This window comes from Euphorbia lathyris, chromosome 6, assembly GCF_963576675.1.
Source record: "Euphorbia lathyris chromosome 6, ddEupLath1.1, whole genome shotgun sequence".
In the NCBI taxonomy this organism is placed as follows: domain Eukaryota; kingdom Viridiplantae; phylum Streptophyta; class Magnoliopsida; order Malpighiales; family Euphorbiaceae; genus Euphorbia; species Euphorbia lathyris.
This window is the reverse complement of record NC_088915.1, coordinates 74,848,329-74,865,585: the sequence shown is the minus strand read 5'-3', so window position 1 is coordinate 74,865,585 and position 17,257 is coordinate 74,848,329.

Below are 17,257 nucleotides of genomic sequence, written 5' to 3'. Positions count from 1 at the left end.
TAAGAAATGCACTCTTAACATCCATTTGATATAATTTAAAGTTCATAAAACTAGCATAGGCACACAGTATACGTATAGCTTCTAACCTAGCAACGGGTGCAAAGGTTTCACCGTAGTCAATGCCCTCTTGCTGACTATAGCCTTGGGCTACAAGTCGGGCTTTATTTCTGACTACGTTGCCTTGCTCATCTAATTTATTTCTAAAGACCCACTTGGTTCCTATGGTCTTTTGATTCCTAGGTTTAGGTACTAAATCCCATACCTCATTTCTTGTGAATTGATCAAGCTCTTCTTGCATAACGTTGATCCAATATTCATCGTGCTCAGCATCAGCAAAATTCTTTGGTTCATGCACCGAAACAAAGGAAACATTGCTGAGATACTTCCTAAGCTGATCTCTTGTCATCAGCTTATTGTCAGCAGCATCAAGAATGGACTTCTCCGAATGTCCTCTTGGAATTTTTATTTCTTTGGGCAATATTGAGTTGTTTGGAACAGGTGTTTCTACAATCTCTGCAGGAATAGATTGGTCAGCAAAGGTTATTTCAATTTCTTGCTTACCTTTGGTCAGCCCTTGTATTGATGACTCAGAGGCTCCATTTTGACCAACGGAAGCTGAGCTTGGTTCATCTTCATCGAGCTGAGTTGACTTTCCTGCAGGGCCAGCTTCATCGAACTCAATATGGACAGACTCTTCTACAACTTGAGTTCGTTAATTATACACCCTATATGCTTTACTGTTAGTTGAGTACCCTAAAAAGATCGCTTCGTCAGCTTTGGCATCAAATTTTGCAAGATTATCTTTTGTGTTGAATATAAAACATTTACACCCAAAGGCATGAAAGTAGCCAATGTTGGGCTTTCGTCCTTTCCAAAGTTCATATGGGGTTTTCTTAAGAATAGGTCTAACTAAAGCCCTATTGAGAATGTAGCATGCTGTGTGGACAGCTTCACCCCAGAAATACTTTGGAAGCCTATTTTCACTCAGCATTATCCTAGCTATTTCGACAATTGTTCTGTTCTTCCTTTCAACAACCCCATTTTTTTTGAGGTGTTCTAGGAGCAGAGAAATTGTGGTCAATACCACTTGTTTCACATAATTCATCAAACTGTTGGTTTTTGAATTCTCCACCATTGTCACTTCTAATATGAGCTACTTTTAGGTCTTTGTCATTTTCAAGTTTCTTAATCAATGTTGTGAACATCTCAAATGTTTCATCCTTGCTACTCAGCAAGATGATCCAAGTATACCAAGAGAAATCGTCTACAATGACTAAGGAAAATTTCTTACCTCCCAAGCTGAGTGGCTGGACAGGTCCGAAAAGATCCAAGTGTAGTAATTCCAATGGTCTCTTGGTTGAGACAATATTTTTACTTTGAAATGACTTCTTAGTTTGTTTACCTTGCTGACAAGCATTACACAATTGATCTTTTTCAAATTTAAGTTTGGGCAGTCCCTCAACTAGTTGCTTTCTAGCTAATTCGGCAAGAAGGTCCATGCTTACATGACCAAGTCTTCTATGCCATAGCCAGGAGTTATCCTCTTTAGACACTAAGCATATATTTTTAGAAAACTGTTTTTCTAAACTCAGCATGTATACATTGTCTACACGAGGGGGGCAGTTAAAATTAATTCGTTTGTTTTTCCCTCGAGTATTTGACACTGAGCATCATCAAATACAACCTTTCTGCCGCTCTTACAAAGCTGAGCTACACTCAACAGATTGTATTTGAGACCTTTAACTAAGGAGACTGACTCAATAATAGGGTTACCTCCGATAGTACCTGAGTCGACTATCTTACCCTTCTTATTGTCTCCAAAGCTTACACTTCCACCTTGTTTAAGCTCTAGTGTGATGAATTGAGTTTCATCACCAGTCATGTGGCTCGAGCATGAGCTGTCTATATACCACAGTTTTGATTTCTCCACGCATCTCAGGCTCACCTGCATTTTAGACTATTCATCTTTAGGTACCCAATTCTTTTTGGGTCCTCGTTTGTTAGCATAAACAGGTGCAAAGTCATATTTTAGTTTATGACGACATATTTTTATAGTGTGGCCACTTTTGCCACAGAAGTCACAGTGAATTACCCTTTGAGGGTGATGTTGAGTGTGGTCAGCATTATTGTGCTGAGCATGCCAACATACCTTAGTGGTATGTCCTTTCTTTCCACAGAAGTCACATTGGACAATCCGCTTATTGTACCAACACACTTCTCTTGTGTGCCCCTTTTTCCCGCAGCAGTCACACTGCGTGAACTGTTTATGCTGACTAGTACTTGAATACTCAGCATGGGATTTATTTTTATTTGAGCCTCTTATATGGCTCTGTAGGGTAGTGACATCCTTTTTCAGTTTCTTTGAATCTGATTGGACCTCCGAGACAAACTTATGCATAAGTTCTATGTTACTATGCAAAGTTGAGTTGTCTTGCAGAAGATATCGGAGGTCACTCAGCTTGACCTCTTCAATCTCATCACACCGCCTGCTGAGTGCCTTTACTTTCTTATTGCACTTTTTAGTTAGCGCATATAAGTCACCCAGGGCGTTTATCATTTCATTTCTAAGTAAAAGTAGGGATGTTACCTCATTATTGTGTTCCTCCTGGTCAGTTTCATCAGAGAGGTCAGCTTGCTCAGAATAAGTGTGGTCAGCATCATCGGCCATGAAGCATATATTTGCAGTTTCATTTGCATCAGCTTCTGATGAGGTTGACTCGTCACTATCACTCCATGTGGCTACCATAGCCTTTCTGCTGCCCTTCTTGTCTTTCTTCAGCATGGGACAACTTGACTTGATGTGCCCGGTTTGGTGGCACTCGAAACATGTGACAGGCTTTGAGCTGTCCTTCTTATATTTGTTGTCGCTGGGCTCAACTTTGTATTTGTCATTTCTTCTGAATGACCTTTTGCTGTTCCTATCATTCTTCATGAACAGCTTCTTCATTTTCCTGGTGAACATTGCCATTTCCTCATCATCAGATGAGTCAGCTTCGGTGGAGTCAGCTTTCATGACAAGTGATTTTTGTTTCTTGTCTTCTGACTTCTTTTTTTCTTCAAAGTTTTTCATTGATATTTCATGAGTCAGCAACGATCCGATCAGCTCATCGTACTTATACGTAGTCAGGTCCTGAGCTTCCTCCATTGCAGTCTTTTTGGCCTGCCAGCTTTTGGGAAGGCTTCTCAAGATCTTCTTCACCTATTCTTCCTCGGTGAAGTTCTTTCCAAGTCTTTTTAGCTCATTTATAATGTTGGTAAATCTAGCGTTCATTCCCGAGATGTCCTCATTATCATTCATCTCGAACAACTCGTGTAATCTCATATGCTGATTTACTTTTGATTCATTGACCTTGCTTGTGCCTTCATAGGTTACTTCAAGCTTTTTCCAAATCTCCTGTGCTGACTCGCAACCTGAAATCTTATTGTATTCTGCAGCATCTAAAGCACAGTGAAGCATATTGATAGCTGAAGCATTGTTTTGAAGTTTTCTAAGGTCATCTTCTGACCACTCGGTTTCACTCTTAACAACTTTCTCATTGTTAACAGTTTTATATGGCATGTATGGGCCTTGAACTATTGCAAGCCATGCACTCATGTTTGTGGCTTGAATAAAGTTCTTCATTCTATTCTTCCAGAATGTATAATTAGATCCAAAGAATAGGGGAGGCCGACTAATTGATAATCCCTCAGGGAGTATCTGTGTTGTTTGGTTCCCGGGAAGGAAACGAGTGCTGTTCTCAGCCATTTATCGGGATCAGCTCAAGATAGTTATATCTTTAAATAGTGAGCTTAGGCTCTGATACCACTTGTTGGTCTCGTGTGATTAGTTCCAAAGGGGGGGGGTTAGGAACTAATGTAACTTTTTCGCTTAATTAATCTTGCTGACTTGATAATTTTGGTGAGTTTATTAACTCAGCTTTGGTCAGCTTGGCCGATCTTAATGTAAGACAGCTTTAGTCAGATGTTGACTAAGACTGTTTCACTTGGGAGTTGGGAATTGACACTTTTGTGGTCAGTTTCCAACTCAGCACTCTAATTTACTTAGTGTCAGCTTTAAACAGTTTATATGCTGAGTAAATATAACAAGCAACACACACACATATATATATTTTGAGAGAGTTAGAAATTACTCAGTATCACTTATCCTGGTTCGGCCTCTCTGCCTACGTCCAGTCCCCAGACTCCTCCGGGCTTTTAGAATCCAATACTGAGCTCTTTAAAGGTAGAGCACAAACCGGTTACAAGGCAGTTGAATATGCAAAAGTACCTTCCTTTATTCGTCTACTCAACTCCTACTAAGTGCTACAACCCAGCACCTAGATTTCTCTACCACTGAGTATTTACAACCAAATACTCAGCATAACACTCTCAATTCACAATTGATATAATTTTCTCTTTTTCAGCTAAAGAACACTTTAGATGATTACAAAACAATCAATCTAGCATTTACACAGGAATAGAAAGTTGGTGTAAGATTTCTTTCTTGTTTTTGAGTGCTTTGGGCTTGTATTTTTCTCTCTTGTATATTCTATAATTCGGTAATGATCCAAGAGGATTGCTTGTCCTTTTATAGTTGTACTTTGAGGATCAAATGATTTGAATTTGATTTGTCCGTTGAATCCGAAACGGCTCTTTTGGGGGACAAACTTCTGGTCAGCTTCAGATGTGCAGGCCAATCTTGTTTTCTGATTTCTTCAGATGTCAGGCTTATCTTTTTCCTACAGGCTTTGTCTTCTTGCGGCAGTTTGTCTTATAGCAACGAACAGTTGACCCATGCATCTCGGAATTTGGCTTTTGCGTAATTCCAAGGCTTCAATTATTGGTGCAGACAATTATCGGATTTGTCTTTTAGCTAACGGATCATTCATGCTGTCCTGAAGATCACTCAGCTTCACTTCGATAGTCATTGTCTTTGATTGTCACCAAATCTCATACTGAGTTCTTTTTCACTCAGCTTCCATGGTCAGCTTCGTTCTGCAAGATCTAGTTCTGAAGCAGACTTCTTTTATGCTGAGCTTCGTTCCTCTCAGCTTCTTTGATCAGCTTCATTCTTAAGCTGTTGTTTTGAAGATGACTTATCTTCTCTTGTGCTGAGTTACTCTTCACTCAGCTTGTGTTGTGTTCTCATGCTGACTTTGTCCTGTCTTAATTTTATTTCCTTTTGCATTTATATTTATACTCAATATTGAACAAACGGATTAGTACAATTAAATCAAAGCACTTAAATTTAATTGTCTCTTAATCATGGATTAAACTTAAATGATTTTGTCAAATCAAAATCTTGTGGAAAGGTGTTTCAACAAATAGGTCTAAGGTTTTTGGGGAAGTACCAATTTAGGCTTAATGTTCAAAATAGAACCAATATAGGTTTAACGTTTACAAAATAATACGAATTTAAGCTTAACGTTTACAAAATATATACAATTTAAACTAAACGTCATAATTAAATTAATCATATTATATTCTTTTCCTATTAACTTTATATGTTATTTTTTTATTTAGTTCTATATTCTTATTTATTATAATACAATTAATTATTATTCTTGCCCATTAAGATCTTATATTTGTTTTTTATCAATGATTCCATGACTAGTAAATTTCATTGCTTATGTAATATAGGCAAACTAAAAGTAATTGAATATTCACAATATTTCGAACACTGACATGTATCAATATTATTTTACATGAGCCATGAAATTTAAGAGTCATGGAATGGTTGATGAAAAACAAATGTAAGGTTTTAATGGACAAGAATACTAATTAATTGTATTATAATAAATAAGAAAATAGAACTAAATAAAAAGATAACATATAAAGTTAATATGAAAAGAATATGATATGGTTAATTTAATTATGACGTTTAGCTTAAATTGGATATATTTTGTAAACGTTAAGCTTAAATTCGTATTATTTTGTAAACGTTAAGACTATATTGGTGCTATTTTGTACGTGAGGCCTAAATTGATGCTATATTGTAAACGTTAAGCCTAAATTGATATTATATTGTAAACGTTAAGCCTATATTGGTGCTATTTTGAACGTTGAGCCTAAATTGGTACTTCCCCAAAAACCTTAGGCCTATTTTGGTACCTTATCCCTTTAATCTTTAATTAAAGGTACCAAAACTATATGGTTTCATCTTGTTCTCACATAATTAAGTGTCCTCATCTAAGCCTTAGTTCTCACTTGATCCCTCCCATATATATATAAGAACAAATTTTATTATAAGTTTTACGCATCAAAGTAATAATTTAATGTAACATAATATATAATTTAGTGTACTAAAAAAATATGTAATTTTATTGATTATAATTTGGTACAAGAACATTAATGATGTGGTAGGATAATGTATATGTTAGTGATAGTTTATTAATATGTCAATTTCAACATTGTCATGTGGTTTGGAATACGGGTGTATCAGAAAAATAAATTCTCAAATAAAATTGGTTAAGTTTATGGATTTACGTACCTAAATTTGAATCTAGTCGAAGTGGTTAGCGAAGGACACAAAGATGGTTAATCTTTTTAAGCTATTGCGGATGAATTAAAGGAGAGTAAATAAAACGAAAGTAAAAGTGAAATTGACATAGAATTAGGTAAAAAATGGATTTTTATTGATGTAACATGTGTATAAAATGAATAATTAGAATTGAATCTTTATACCAACATATAGTTGAACAATTGCAAAATAAAACGTAAAAAATTCAATAACGTATGCGGGAATCAAATTGCAATAATTACAATAAATGAAATGAAATGAAAAATTCAAACGACAAACTCGGAGCCACAGTTGACAATCTTGGTTAGGTGTTGAATTGACGTCGACTTTGGTTCCATGAACACTTCAAGCACTTCGAGTGATCGGTGGAGAGCGGGGCCGGCTTCATCTTCGGATATCTGATTCTTACAGTTCTGAACGGCTGTAAATGGAATTAGTATTTAACTTTGAGCAGATTTAAGTTAGACTTTGGATGACTTGTGTGAGAGCTTTCGGATATGGAATTGAGTAAATCCAAAGGCTAAAATAAAGTTCAGGAAATCTGAGAACGAGTTTATGTAAAAATCAGAGACAAAAACATACTTTGAATGGTCTGAAACAGGAATGGAAAATGTTGGACAAAATGTGTAAAAGTTGGGCAAAATGTATAAAATAATTTGATGTGTAAAGATTGGCTCGTAAAATAGATTTTGGGATACGGAATCAGGCAAAACCAAAGGCTAAATTGAAATTCAGAATGTTACAGAGGCTATTACACTATGGGCTATCTGGCAAGCCAGAAATGATAAATGCTGGAATAATAAGATTAGAAGCCCTGCTGAGATAATTGGCTCAGTAACGCGGTTTATTGATGAGTGGGAAGAGGTGAAACTGAGTATGAAGGAGGGAGATGGGTGCAGCAGTGACAGCAGGAGGAGAAACACTTACTTGAGTACCGGATGCTCGAGTACAGAGAACATAGCTGAAGTTGTTCCTGCTGTTGCAATTCAAGGTGGTTCGCGTGATGGGATAAACGTTGCTGTGCAAATTGCAGTAACACGAGATGCCACGGGATCCAATCAGGTAGCGGCCGACAATCTGCAGATGAGACGAAGGGGAGGCGAAGAGGGTGGGTTGGTGTTTCCGGAAGCAGCAGAGCGGTATCGACGGGAAATCGCACTTGTTCGAGTAGAAAATTATGCAGAAATGCAAAGTGCAGCAGCACTTAGTCGAGCCAAACAGCAGGTGTCTGCAGGGAGGGGAGAGTATGAAAATCGCCGAGCTGATGGAATTAAATGGTCTCGGCTGAAGTTCGATTTTGTCAAATGCAACGCTGATGCGGCTATCTTTAGTGGGGAGGGCGAGTTTAGAGCCGGAGCTGTAATTCGGGACCACAAAGGAAGGTTTTTGGTATATTTCAGTTCATATCGGAAAGGTTTTAGGTCGGATAAACTAGCGGAGGCATTAGCTCTTCAAGCGAGCATAAAATGGGCGGTGTCTCAAGGCTTTTGTAGTATTGAGTTCGAAGTTGATGCTAAGGAGGTAGTGCAAAACATCAAAAAGGGGAACCGGAACCTCTCAGAATATGGGGTTGTGATACAGGATATTAGCTCGAAATGTCCGTTCCTACACGAAATCTTTCATTCATTATTTAATTCTTGTATTTATTGAGAGTATCCTATCCCAGGATATGTCTGCTCCTTATTTTTTTTCTTAAAAAAGATAATAATAATAATAATAATAATAATAATAATAATAATAATAATAATAATAATAATGGCAAAACATTTAATAAAAAGTCATTTCCTTTTTAACCCAAAAATACGTTTTCAACCTATATTTTTGTACCAAAAATTATTTCCTTCCTCTTTCTCTTTTTGGATCCACCCACCTCAAAACAATGTATATATATATACTTAAAAAGTTACACATGTTAGGGGTGCACACAAAAATCCGGAAAACCGAAAAACCAAACCGAAACCAAACCGAAAATAAGGTTAACCGAAACCGATGGACTAGTGTACGGTTTTTAATTTTAAAAATAATGGTTAATGGTTACGGTTTCTTTATTCCAAAAACCGTGGTTAACCGAAACTGACCGAATCTCAATTAAATATTAAAAAAATATAAAAAAATTATTTATATGGGTAAACAATTATTTAGTCACTATAGTTTTCAATAACTCATTAATTAATCCACTATTTAATTATAAAGTCTCTAAATTTTTTTACTTTTAATGGTTTAGTCCTTCTATCAAATATTAACATCAAATAAGATGAAAATATATAAATAACTCTCAGTTAATTTGTTATTGTCTCTCTAATTTTAGTTTATGCGGGTTTTTTTTCTTTTATGTACTTGGATGTAGAAACAAAGATAAAATTTTATTACTTATTTTCCAAAACTTTATAGCTAGAAGTTTTATTAGGGGCATTTTGCATTTTTTTTATCTGTTTAATTGTTCTTTAACACATTTTTAGACGGAGATTTGATATGGGGACTAAACAATTTAACGAAATCAAAACTGATAAATCATAATGCACGTACATCTCCCTCTTCGCAGTTAATCGCTTCAACTCGCCATTGACCCGCCGTCTCTCTCACAATAAAAATTAGAATTCTTTTATTATTTTTATTTTTATTTACTAATGGTTAGAACCCGAAATAAAAGGTTAACCGACCGAAATAATTGGTTAACCGATTAGTGGTTAACCGAATTTAATGGACTAGTGTACGGTTAGTGTTTTTAAAAAACCGATTAAATGGTTAACCGACCGAATTAACCTTAATGGACTGGTTAACCGACCATGTGCACCCCTACATGTCATACTTTAAATCATTTGTATCTGACTCTATTTGTTTGGAAAAAAATATTTTGTAGGAAAATATTCTCTCAATTTTCCAGTGTTTCAAAGGAAAATAAGTGGTAAGTCAATGGCAAATGAATGAAGAAATAAGGGAAAATGTTTTACCATTCTCAAAAGGTAAAATATTTTCCCCAAAACATACTAGTTTAGAGAAAAATGAGAAAATGTAAAAAAATGTAAAAATACGAAAAATATGAAACACGAAAAACATGAATAACGTGAAAACGTTACAAAACACGAGAATATGAAAAAAAACCCGGAAAAAACATGAAAAAGTGAATAAACGTGAAAAACACAAAAACGCAAAAAAGAAGCAAACATTTGAAAAGGCACAAAACATGAACAACGCGAAAAAAGTGACAAAACACGAAATATACAAAAAACATGAAAAATACAAAAAACACGAAAACGTGAAAAAAATACAAAAACGTGAAAAATGCTAAAACACAAAAACGTAACAATACGTGAAAGCGCGATAAACATGAAAAGAAGAAAAATGCAAACAAAACACGAAAACATAAAAAACATGAAAACATGAAAAAAACGTGAATAACACGAAAAAGTAACAAAAAGCGAAAAATAAAAAATGCGAAAAAAAGAAAAACTGAAAAAGTAAACGTGAAAACACGAAAAAATGCAAAAAATAAAAACACAATAACGTTAATAACACGAGAAAACGTACAATTTATAATAATAGATTTGAGAGTAATGTTGTCTTTTGAATAAAAAATTATATATTCTATTCTATCTTATTTCACCAACCAAACATAGGAACAGTTATTCCTAAGGCATTTCTATTTCATTATTTGTTGGTCTATTCCTTTGGAATAACAATTTTATTTCATTCAATTTCCATTCCGCGAATCAAACGACACCTTACAGTTTATGTGTGTTTTTGGTGCTTAATTTGTGCTTAATACATGTGAATCTCTTTTTTTTTTTGTATTTTATATATACAATTGAAAATAAAAAAAGATTGATGCAGACATCCTAACTGGGATCAATAATAACACGTGCCTTGGCAGATCTCCTCTCGGCGTTCCCACAGAGGTTGTATCTAAGAGGGCGGATCCCCTGGACACGCGAGCGGGGCGGATCTAGGCGTACGCCATGAGGCGTACCAACAACTACACTGGGCGGCTCTCAAGTTTACTTCCTGCTAAAGGAATTCACCAACAACCTCTGACGCTCCGTACCTGCACCTCTGTACCAATTGTCTGGGCGCATTACCTACCTTACCCTTTTATTATTAACCATATTGTAACCCTAATAGGGGTAGTTCCTGTCCTTTACTTATCATTTAGAGGTTGTATTTAAACCCTCATTTTGTAAGGATAAGGCAACTTTATCAATCAAATACTCTTTCTCTTTGAGAATTAAGGTTTATACCTTGTTTATCGGGATTCACTCCTTCTAGTCTAGCTAGAGAAGAACATCTTTGTAGGTTTACGATTAAAACCTTCATTTATCGCTTTCAATCTGTATCAGTTGGTATCAGATCCAATCGTTTCCTGACCCGAAACTTCTTTTAGCAATGGTTCAACCCCGACAACCGCAAGATTCCATGGAAACCAGTGACCGGAGATATGAGGAGCTGAGAGAGCACCTCGCCGAACAAATCCAGGCCAGCCTTGAGCGGCAGAAACAAAACGACCAACGGTTCCAGGAGCTAACCGCTTCCCTGGAAAACCTCAGATTGGAGATCCGTGCAGTGGTCAGACCAACCGCCGGGGAGTCCGACCAGAGGAGGGAAGGAGTCCTTGAACCACGACCCCAAAGGCAACCCACGCCACCTCGACTACCATTGGCAAATGTCCCACTTCCACGAATGGGTCCTAGGGATCCTGAGGTAAGAAGACCCAACTTTGTCCTTATACATAACGCTGATAGTGATAGTGATGATTTTGAGGGTATTGGGGATAATGGTGCCTTTAGAAATGTGAGGAATGGTGGCCCGATTGACGACAAACGTGTGGGTATTGCTAGGGCAGAACCAGATCTAGGGAACTTTGATAGAGATGATGCCTTTAAGCTAAAAATAGACTTACCGACTTTTGGAGGCGAATTGGATATAGAGGGGTTCTTAGATTGGTTATCGGAAGTTGAACGTTTCTTTGAGTATGCGGGTATTCCTGATGAGAGGAAAGTTAGACTGGTGGCGTATCGCCTGAAGGGTGGCGCATCAGTTTGGTGGGATCAGATGAGGGAAGAAAGAAGAAGAGGGGGCAGAGATCCGATTAGATCTTGGCTACGGATGAAGGCGATGTTGAGGGAGCGGTTCTTACCGCCAGATTATGAGCAGTATATTTACAGCTCCTACAGGGGATGTTCTCAAGGGACCCGAAGTGTCCATGAGTATACTTCAGAGTTCTTGAGGCTTTCGGCGAGAGCCAACTTGTCTGAGACTGAAAGCCAAAAGACCTCTAGGTATCTAGAAGGGTTGAGATACAACATCCAGGATCGAATTGGCACACAGATGGTGGTGCGAGTACAAGATGCTAGGAATTTAGCCCTCAAGGCTGAATCCCAACTGACCGGGAGATCTAGGAGATCCGCCACTACTGAGTATACGCCTGGAGGAAGAGATAACGTGAAGTCTTATGACAAAGGCAAGCAAGTGGCGAGTGCCAGTGGGGCCAAAGTCAACAGTGTGGGAAGAGGATCCATTGGAGATACTAGACCATACAGGGAAGCACCTATACCACCCAAGGGCAACAATCCGTATGCAAGGCCAGCACCTTTCAAATGTTTTCGGTGCAATGAGCCAGGCCATAGATCCAACGAGTGTCCTAGGAGGAAGAGCGCCAACGTGGTGGAGAGGTATGAAGATGACTATGACGAAGAGGATGAAGTATTTTGTGAACCCTTGGGAGAAGATGATGATGAGGCGGGTGAAGAGAGATACGCCATTCATGTGGTACGGCGTTTGTTAGTCTCCAGCCGAATAGAGGGAGATCAGAGGCACCGACTATTCAGGACCCGCTGTCTTGTGAAAGGTGGGCGATGTAATGTGATAATAGATAGTGGGAGCCAAGAGAACATTGTGAGTAGCAGCGCCGTTCGGAAGTTCGGATTGTTGGCAGAGGCGCACCCTGATCCCTACAGGGTGGGATGGATCAAGAACGTGGGCGAGTTGAGGGTGACCCAGAGATGCAAGGTACCTATTGAGATTGGTAACTATCATGATGAAGTCTGTTGTGATGTGGTCGACATGGACGCATGCCACCTATTGTTGGGCCGACCCTGGCAGTTTGATAACAACGCCACCCACGCCGGAAGAGAGAACACTTACAGATTTGTGAAGAATGGGGTGAAGTTTGTCCTTACACCAATGGTGAGAGAGCCAAAGGCCGACGAGAAGTCTACCTTGGTAGTCTGTCCTACACACAAATCATTCGTCAGCGAATGTGAGGAGAGCCAGATGGTGTATGTGGTGATGGTTAAGGCGAATCACGAGGCCGCCCGAAGGGGCGAAGGAGAGATGCCGAATGAAGTGACCCGCCTACTTGGCGAGTATCAAGATCTGTTCCCCGACGAACTGCCGAGTGGGTTAGCACCTTTGAGAGATATCCAACATCATATCGATCTGGTGCCTGGGGCTAGTTTGCCAAGCCTCCCACATTATCGAATGAGCCCAAAGGAGAATGATGTCATGAGGCAAAAGGTGGAGGAACTCATCGAGATGGGATACGTTAGGGAGAGTATGAGTCCTTGCGCTGTTCCAGCTTTACTTACACCGAAGAAGGATGGGTCTTGGCGGATGTGTGTTGACAGTAGGGCTATTAACAAGATCACCATCAAGTATAAGTTCCCGATTCCAAGGTTGGATGACATGTTGGACCAACTTGGCGGATCTCGAGTCTTCTCCAAGATTGATCTCAGGAGTGGGTATCATCAGATACGAATCCGATCTGGGGATGAGTGGAAGACTGCCTTCAAGACAAGAGATGGATTGTATGAATGGTTAGTTATGCCCTTTGGGATGACCAACGCCCCTAGTACTTTTATGAGACTGATGAATCAGGTGCTTCGCCCAGTGATTGGGAAGTTCGTAGTTGTGTATTTTGACGACATTTTGATCCACAGCCAGACCTTGGCGGAACATGAAGAGCACTTGCAGACAGTGTTTGACCTGTTAAGGAAACACCAACTATACGCCAACACCAAGAAGTGTGACTTTGTCATGGAGAGCTTAGTTTTCCTTGGATTCGTGGTCAGCAGCAGTGGAATCCAAGTTGATGGGGAGAAAGTAAGAGCCATCCGAGAATGGCCTACTCCGAGGAACGTGGGGGATATCAGGAGTTTTCATGGGCTAGCAACGTTTTATCGCCGATTCATTAAGAACTTCAGTTCCATAGTGGCCCCGTTGACGGAATGTTTGAAGAAGGGAAAGGGGTTCGAGTGGGCGGACGCCCAAGAAGAGAGCTTCGCCTTGATCAAGGAAAAGCTGAGTACAGCGCCAGTGCTGGCGTATTCCGATTTTGACAAACTGTTTGAAGTTGATTGTGATGCCAGTGGAATTGGGATTGGTGGTGTCTTGATGCAAGAAAAGAGGCCCATTGCATACTTCAGTGAGAAGCTCTGTGAGGCACGGCAAAGGTGGGCAACGTATGATCAAGAGTTTTATGCTGTAGTGAGGGCGTTGAAAGTATGGGAACATTACTTGGTGGGAAAAGAGTTCATCCTCTACACTGACCATCAAGCTCTCAAATACCTGGGAAGTCAGAAGCAACTTCGAAGTGCCATGCACGCCCGGTGGTCTGCCTTCATAGATAAGTTCCCCTATAAGCTCATCCATAAGGCGGGAAAACAGAACATAGTGGCGGACGCCCTGAGTCGGAGGGTTGCACTAATAAAAACAGTCAAACTGGAGACCGATTGTTTCGAACACATCAGAGGAGAGTACCTGGCGGATCCTGACTTTGGAAGTATCTGGGAGAAGTGCCAGCACCAACCTGGGGATGGGGCGTATCACTTGATGGATGAGTATCTAATGAGGGGCAACCAACTTTGTTTACCCTGCACTTTTATCCGCGAGAAGGTGGTCCGAGATCTACATGGCTGATCCCTGGGGGGACATTTTGGGCGAGACAAGACATATGCAGCAGTGAGTTCCCGTTATTTCTGGCCCAAAATGAGAAGAGATGTGGCGTACCTGGTAGAACGATGCTATATCTACCAGACCGCCAAGGGACACGCTACAAATGCTGGCTTATAGCTAGCCTTACCTGTACCAGAAACCATATGGGAGGATCTATCCATGGATTTTGTCCTAGGGTTACCTAGAACTCAGAGAGGCATGGATTCCATCTTTGTGGTTGTTGACCGGTTTTCGAAGATGGCACACTTCATACCATGCCGTAAGACTAACGACGCCTCAGCGACTGTCAAGCTATTCTTCAAAGAGGTTGTCAGACTACATGGCGTACCAAAGAGCATTGTCTCAGACCGTGACACAAAGTTCCTGAGTCACTTCTGGCGGACCTTGTGGGCTCTTTTTGATACTTCTCTGAAGTTTAGTACCACTGCCCACCCTCAGACAGACGGACAGACAGAAGTGGTCAGTCGGACTCTGGGAAACTTACTGCGCAGCAAATGTAAGGATAAGCCCAGGATGTGGGACGTGGTTTTAGCACAAGCTGAGTTCGCCTACAATGGATCTGTACACTCGGGAACTGGGAAGTCACCCTTTGAGGTGGTATACACTAAGACCCTGAATCACGTCCTTGATATAGCCCATCTTCCCAAAGGAAACGTGACTGCAAATCAGCTAGCCAAAGACTATGTCCAGATGCACCAAGAGGTGAAGGAGACTTTTGAGGAGAGAAACCAGAAACTAAAAGCTAAGGCGGATGAGCACCGCAGGGACCTACAGTTCGAAGTGGGAGATGAGGTTATGGTACACTTGGGAAAAGAGAGACTCGCCAACGCCACAAGCAGCAAGCTTCGGCCGAGAAAGTACGGGCCATATAAGATCACCAAGAAGATCAATGCCAATGCCTATCACATAGCTTTGCCAAATTGGCTTGGTAAAGTCTCACCGGCGTTCAATGTTCGTGACCTTAGCCCAGGTTAGATGGCCCTTTGGAGAACAACACAGACAAGCCAGTGCCGAATTCTTTAAAAGAAGGAGAGAATGATGCGGACATCCTAACTGGGATCAATAATAACACGCGCCTTGGCGGATCTCCTCTCGGCGTTCCCACAGAGGTTGTATCTAAGAGGGCGGATCCCCTGGACACGCGAGCGGGGCGGATCTAGGCGTACGCCATGAGGCGTACCAACAACTACACTGGGCGGCTCTCAAGTTTACTTCCTGCTAAAGGAATTCACCAACAACCTCTGACGCTCCGTACCTGCACCTCTGTACCAGTTGTCTGGGCGCATTACCTACCTTACCCTTTTATTATTAACCATATTGTAACCCTAATAGGGGTAGTTCCTGTCCTTTACTTATCATTTAGAGGTTGTATTTAAACCCTCATTTTGTAAGGATAAGGCAACTTTATCAATCAAATACTCTTTCTCTTTGAGAATTAAGGTTTATACCTTGTTTATCGGGATTCACTCCTTCTAGTCTAGCTAGAGAAGAACATCTTTGTAGGTTTACGATTAAAACCTTCATTTATCGCTTTCAATCTGTATCAAAGATAGAAAATCTATATTTAGTGGTTGGAAAATATTTTCCAGTGTTGTAACTAAACACCGGAAAATATTTTCGGTGTTGTTGCCAAACACAGAAAAATATTTTATTTTCCTGCACAATATTTTCCGTGGATAAAATTTTGCAGAACACAATATTTCCCTCCAAACAAATTGGACCTAAAACTTAACCACATTTCATACACATGTCATACAATTAAATAAACATAACATGTTATGTTATAAGACACATGTCCAAATAAACATAACATGTTATATGAAATATAATTGCAAATACAACTTATGCATGTATGTAATTATAAAATATTCTTTTTGACCCTCTTAATTTTTAACTTTTCATAAAACTTATCCAAAACTTTTAATTTACACCATTGAATTAAATCCAAAAATATACTTAAATTCATAATTAATTAACACCGTACATTTTGAAAAAAACAAAATTAGAAATTTTAGACACGGATATAGTGAGGATCACCTCGAGTGCATCGCCGCTCTTCGACTCCCATCAAGATTTTTGCATCGTTACCGATGATTTATTTTTCTTGCAATATTTAAAAAATAAATTAAAAAATAAATAAATAAAATTTATGAAAAAATAGAACCTAAACAGTCGGTGGTGAATCTGACAGAGACGGGGTGAATTCAATGTTTTTGTGCCGGAAAAATGAGAATAATTTCGGGCGTGTTGAAGCATGGTACTTCTTCAAAGTCTCAATATCTTGCTTAATTTTATCGACCTTCTGCATTAAACAATCATTATTTTCATCAACACGGTCCAACCGTGTCAAAACCTGTTTCCAACCCACAACTTCCGAGTTGTCATCATCTTCACTCTCTTTATCATCATATTCTTCTTCCTCATTACTTTCAACAATCTGTTTACCCTTGCTAGAAGTGCCACCCTCCTTGGAATGCACAACCAATAAATTAGCAACTCTTTTGTTATATGGAATGAATCTCCCAGGGTCCTTAATCAAACCAGCCATCTTGAGAAAATCAACGTCAAGCAAACGTATATGAGCATTTTCACCGACTCTAGCCGCCAATTCCTTCCTAGCGACCAAAATAATTCCAGTGATAGTATTCCGCATCCCAACTTTCAGAGTACGAGATCTGGATGCTTTGAAAAGGGCATCAAATAAAATGTTGGTGGAATCAAATGTCTTTTCCTTTAAAATACAATCAAGAACAAACAAATCTTTAGCTTGATCCTTGGATCCCTCAACTCTTCCAAATAATGAATAAGTAA